At 38.2% G+C, this 6575-nt stretch overlaps 1 long non-coding RNA gene across 1 annotated transcript; it reads left to right on the top strand.

Annotated features, from left to right (window-relative positions):
• The first annotated feature begins 347 nt into the window (after nt 1–347).
• Nucleotides 348–1471, top strand: LOC309704615. Its single transcript, XR_014276314.1, has 3 exons — nt 348–807; nt 936–1044; nt 1164–1471. It is a non-coding gene; the product is annotated as an uncharacterized lncRNA (long non-coding RNA).
• Nucleotides 1472–6575: the final 5104 nt, after the last annotated feature.

The following is a 6575-nucleotide window of genomic DNA, read 5'->3' on the forward strand; positions in this document are numbered from 1 at the left end:
ATGCCAAGTGTAAATTGTTATTTCTGCTAAAACCTTAACTTAAATGTGTATATGGTGTTTATCTGTTTCTCTCTGTGTTTTAGATGCACACATCAATCTGGAATTCAGGCTTAAAGCCAGAATTGCAGGAATGCAACACGTGTTGCAGAGGACTCTTTCACTGCCCTCTGTGCCCCACTTTCAGCCCTACTGTCAGGGCAAAGATTGAGGAGCATCTAAGTGTGCATATAAAAAATGCTTTGCCTTTAAAAGGTATGTTTGTATTAAATATACTTTATAGTTATAAATATGCACTTTTTTAAGCACTTCTGCAGTATCTTTGTTGACTTAAAAGTTGCTGTTGATATTGTACAGTTCAGTGCATTCATCTGCAACAAAAATAGTGTTTTTATAAAATATATTTTTATTTACTTTTCACCACTTTTCTTGACATAACTTTTGTGATCCATACCATTTTGCTTTCATTATTGAGGTTGGCTTGGATGTTTTTGTTAACATGTACAATCTGATTGTTAGACAAATTGATTGCATTCTATACAACTACATTTAAATTACATCTGTTTGTTTGTTTGTTTTTTTCTCTTACAGATAAAATGATATGCCGGTGCAGGCAGCCTTGTAGGACAACAGGACACTTTCACTGCCCTGTCTGTAAGATTACAATCATACGGCGTGGGGATATGGCAAGGCATTTATTGTCTTGTCAGCATTCTTCAATGCCAAGTCAGCCACCATTATCAGGACTGCTCCCCGCTGAACTCTTCGAGGAGACCCGTCTCCCCCCCCCCCCCCAAGGTTTTGTCTTCGGTATCTGAACCATTTTCTGAGTCTTTGTTAGAACATTCATAAGCTCTACCCTCTGTGTTCAATAAAACTGCAGCTGATGGAAAGTCCATGAAAATGACATGCCCTCACTGTGGCCTTACTCTTCGTAGCTCTGGCAAGCTATTTGCACACTGGAGAGAGGAAGCCAAAGCTGTGCTTGAAGGACAACACGTGCCCATTTTCAGACTGAAAAAGCGCAAGTTCCAGGAAGTCAGTCAGGTCAGTATTCACTTTAAACAGTAGTGTAATTACATGGTTAGTGACATTTGAATAACTGTTAAAAAACTGTTCTGCAACAGAGAAATAACTATGTTTTCATCCCCATTTGCCTGACACAGGAGCCAGCAGTTGTTGAAGATCTGCGTCCTGCTGTGCAGTGGGCTGTCCAAAATAAGGCACATGTAACAATGCCCAAATATCTGTCCTTAAATCAAGGGGACCAGCAGAGGGTCTTAAGAGACATGTCAGAGGAAGAAGACACTGGAGCAAGGGACTTGTTCCTCTTTGTTTTTCAGTTTGCAAAGGACATGGAGCTCTTTTTGAAAGCATGTGCTGATGATCAGGGGCTAAGGGTCAGTGCTATGTTTGACATGTAATGGACAAATGAAGGCACTGGCTGTGTTTGTTTAATATGTTGTTGTTGTTGTTGTTGTTGTTTTGTTTTTGCATAGTACAAAATTCCAATTAAACTTATTTCAAAATGTTGTTCACTTGATTCTGTGTCCATACTTATAATAAATGATTACAGTGAAACAGCATTAAATGTAAATGTAACAGCATTTTTTTAAACTTGTAATTTCAAAATAAAAAGCTTATTGTTGATATTAACAGTAAAGAATTGTAATCAATAATATTTTTATACATTTTAAACATTAACACTCTGGGCTCTATCCTGGCTATCTGTGGACACTTCACTTATTCTTTTTTTTGACTACTGCACTGCAGTGGACCAAAACAATGACACGGGTTTGATCTTAAGGATCTAATAGTTATGTGTGTTGTGCATGACATTGCCACACAAATATGTATTTGCAAGATAGAGTAGAATAAATTATGACGCATGAAATATTACATAGGCTGCAGTGAATTTCTGTTGATACAGCCAATTGAGCTTTGAGTTTCCCAGTCAAACTTAGCTTTGAAGCACCTGCTAAAAACACTTTTACTCTTTTACATTTCATAACAAGACACCATAGCCAAAATATTAACAAAATATATATTATTAAAAAATTCAAAGCTGCACATACAGCAACAAACACCGTTAGTAAATGTGTCCTGGAGTTTATGCAGGTGCAGAAAGTGCTGCTGCTGTAAGTCAGCCTAACAGCTTACAGATCACTTATTTTTCTGGAAAGATGGTAGGAAGGGCATCACTGCTCATTTCTACAGTCTCCCAGATCTTGGAATACAATCCCTTTGTACCATGAAACCACTTCGCAGTACTAGGAGTCCACTAAAACCTATAAAGAGAGTGATCCTGGAAGAAATGGGGCACACACTAGTGACCTCAACAATTGCAAGACGGCCTTTTCCCCGATGCTCAGATGGGGAAAAAAAGGAAGTTTCATGAAAACATTAGGACTTTATCACCGTTTTACCAGAAAAGTTAATGGTAATATATAACCTAACTGGCTATAAAGAGTAAAACATTTAGATACAATTTTGATTTTGATGAAAAGGACTGGTGCTATTTTAAAGAGTCACGTCGGTAAAAGTAGATAAATGTTTTAAGAAATATACATTTTATAGCATTTTGTGAACATACACAAAAAGTGGCCATTTTTGGCAACAAACAAGCTGAGAGAGAGTTGTATATTTTTGGCTCTCCTTGAACAAAAATAATAGTGCATAATAATCAATGTTGATGTTAATCAATTAGATGTCCCAGACACTACTATTAATAATACAGCGGTGCCTCGTTTATCGCTGGTGTTACGTTCAAAAAATAACCCGCGGTAGGTGAAATCCATAGCCAACTTTATTTTTTACAATTATTACAGATGTTAAGACTGTAAAACCCCTCACTACATGCTTTATACACTTTTCTCAGACAGGAATGAACATTTTCACACTTTTCTCTTTGTTTAAACACTCTTAGAGTTCAAACCTTTGTAGAAACACAAGTCCAGTATTATGGAATGAAACCTAAAGGTGCATTTGAGGGTGCAAAACGTTTCGTCGGCATTGTTGTGTTTGTTTGGGAGAAAACTTCCAAACGTACAGTACAGCACTTCAGAGTTACACTGCTAGCGATCGAAGATTTATGTAAATTCGACAAGCTAAACGCATTCTGTACTGTACAGCGGGAGTCCCCAACCTTTTTTGCACCACAGACCACTTTAATGTCAGACAATATTTTCAGGGAACTACCTTTAAGGTGTCGCGGATAAATACAACAAAAGAATAAAAAAAAGAAACTGTGGTATTTTGTAAATATAATAATAAACGTGACTTGAGCTGTGCGCCAGCAACAATGACAGTGACATCCTCCTCTCTGCTTCTTAACGCTCTCTGGTCGCTATGGTAACGCGTAAATAGTTCTTTCAAAATAAGACACACAACTACAACCATACATTTCACACCGGAGGATCAACCCTCGCGGAACGGTACCAAAGGACTCACGGACCGGGACCGGTCCGTGGGCCTATTAGGGACCGCTCCTGTACAGGAGACACTGGACTAGATTGATTGACAAAGGTCTACAGCAATCAGAACGCACAACACGATGTACTGTAAAAATAATAATAAATCAGCGAAACAGCAAGTGTCACTTTTGGCCACGAACAATTTAGGGGATGGTGAATTTTTTTTGAACAGACCCAGAGTGTTAAACCCCCCCCCACTTAAAACCATTTTATAGTAACAAAAACGCAATTTAGTTTTCGATGTCAAAGTCGATTTAACCGAAGTTACGTGTTTACGGCTAGTGTGGAGGTCACGTGTTTCCGGTTACTGTGGAGGTCACGTGTTTCCGGTTACTGTGGAGCTCCACAGTGGACAGTGGCTGCAGCCAGGTGCTCTTGGTTTTAGTTTTCAGATTTATTTGTCATATGCAAGTTAGCACATAAATGTGTTTGACGAGCAGCAGTCACTCAGCAGCATGCACAGTAGGAGAAAATATATTAAAATAAAATAAAATAATAAAGAAAATAGAAAAATAGCAAGGAGCAAAATATTAGAGAGACATGGTAAAAGAGAAAAGATGACTGAATATATATGTATCTATAAATATAAATATATGTACATTAGTGATTAAATAAGAAAATCTTGAAAAGAAATATGACGGGAGGGCAGATGGGATATTGCACAGGAATGAGCAGCAGAAAATTAAAGTATTGCACTTGTGACAAAGCTTGTGATCTTTCCTTCCTTCCATCCTTCTTTCCTTTGTGACAAAGCTTGTGATCCTTCCTTCCATCCTTCTTTCCTTTGTGACAATGCTTGTGATCCTTCCTTCCATCCTTCTTTCCTTTGTGACAATGCTTGTGATCCTTCCTTCCATGCTTCTTTCCTTTGTGACAATGCATGTGATCCTTCCTTCCATCCTTCTTTCCTTTGTGACAATGCATGTGATCCTTCCTTCCATCCTTCTTTCCTTTGTGACAATGCATGTGATTCTTCCTTCCATCCTTCTTTCCTTTGTGACAATGCTTGTGATCCTTCCTTCCATCCTTCTTTCCTTTGTGACAAAGCTTGTGATCCTTCCTTCCATCCTTCTTTCATTTGTGACAAAGCTTGTGATCCTTCCTTCCATCCTTCTTTCCTTTGTGACAAAGCTTGTGATCCATCCTTCCATCCTTCTTTCCTTTGTGACAATGCATGTAATCCTTCCTTCCATCCTTCTTTCCTTTGTGACAATGCTTGTGATCCTTCCTTCCATCCTTCTTTCCTTTGTAACAATGCATGTGATCCTTCCTTCCATCCTTCTTTCCTTTGTGACAATGCATGTGATCCTTCCTTCCACCCTTCTTTCCTTTGTGACAATGCATGTGATCCTTCCTTCCATCCTTCTTTCCTTTGTGACAAAGCTTGTGATCCTTCCTTCCATCCTTCTTTCCTTAGTTTAGTTTTAGTTTTCAGATTTATTTGTCATATGCAAGTTAGCACAGGGTCAACATTGCAATTAAATGTGTTTGACGAGCAGCAGTCACTCAGCAGCATGCACAGTAGGAGAAAATATATTAAAATAAAATAAGATAATAAAGAAAATAGAAAAATAGCAAGGAGCAAAATATTAGAGAGACATGGTAAAAGAGAAAAGATGACTGAATATATATGTATCTATAAATATAAATATATGTACATTAGTGATTAAATAAGAAAATCTTGAAAAGAAATATGACGGGAGGGCAGATGGGATATTGCACAGGAATGAGCAGCAGAAAATTAAAGTATTGCACTTGTGACAAAGCTTGTGATCTTTCCTTCCTTCCATCCTTCTTTCCTTTGTGACAATGCATGTGATTCTTCCTTCCATCCTTCTTTCCTTTGTGACATTGCATGTCATCCTGCCTTCCATCGTTCTTTCCTTTGTGACAATGCATGTGATCCTTCCTTCCATCCTTCTTTCCTTTGTGACAATGCATGTGATCCTTCCTTCCATCCTTCTTTCCTTTGTGACAATGCATGTGATTCTTCCTTCCATCCTTCTTTCCTTTGTGACATTGCATGTCATCCTGCCTTCCATCGTTCTTTCCTTTGTGACAATGCATGTGATCCTTCCTTCCATCCTTCTTTCCTTTGTGACAATGCATGTGATCCTTCCTTCCATCGTTCTTTCCTTTGTGACAATGCATGTGATTCTTCCTTCCATCCTTCTTTCCTTTGTGACATTGCATGTCATCCTGCCTTCCATCGTTCTTTCCTTTGTGACAATGCATGTGATCCTTCCTTCCATCCTTCTTTACTTTGTGACAATGCATGTGATCCTTCCTTCCATCGTTCTTTCCTTTGTGACAATGCATGTGATCCTTCCTTCCATCCTTCTCTCCTTTGTGACAATGCATGTGATTCTTCCTTCCATCCTTCTTTCCTTTGTGACAATGCTTGTGATCCTTCCTTCCTTCCTTCCTTCCTTCCTTCTTTCCTTTGTGACAATGCATGTGATCCTTCCATCCATCCTTCTTTCCTTTGTGACAAAGCTTGTGATCTTTCCTCCCATCCTTCTTTCCTTTGTGACAAAGCTTGTGATCCTTCCTTCCATCCTTCTTTCCTTTGTGACAAAGCTTGTGATCTTTCCTTCCATCCTTCTTTCCTTAGTTTAGTTTCAGTTTTCAGATTTATTTGTCATATGCAAGTTAGCACAGGGTCAACATTGCAATTAAATGTGTTTGACGAGCAGCAGTCACTCAGCAGCATGCACAGTAGGAGAAAATATATTAAAATAAAATAAAACAATAAAGAAAATAGAAAAATAGTAAAGAGCAAAATATTAGAGAGACATGGTAAAAGAGAAAAGATGACTGAATATATATGTATCTATAAATATAAATATATGTACATTAGTGATTAAATAAGAAAATCTTGAAAAGAAATATGACGGGAGGGCAGATGGGATATTGCATAGGAATGAGCAGCAGAAAATTAAAGTATTGCACTTGTGACAAAGCTTGTGATCTTTCCTTCCTTCCATCCTTCTTTCCTTTGTGACAAAGCTTGTGATCCATCCTTCCATCCTTCTTTCCTTTGTGACAATGCATGTCATCCTGCCTTCCATCGTTCTTTCCTTTGTGACAATGCATGTGATCCTT

Source organism: Aulonocara stuartgranti (genome assembly GCF_965226115.1).
Source record: "Aulonocara stuartgranti genome assembly, chromosome: 4".
Lineage (NCBI taxonomy): Eukaryota > Metazoa > Chordata > Actinopteri > Cichliformes > Cichlidae > Aulonocara > Aulonocara stuartgranti.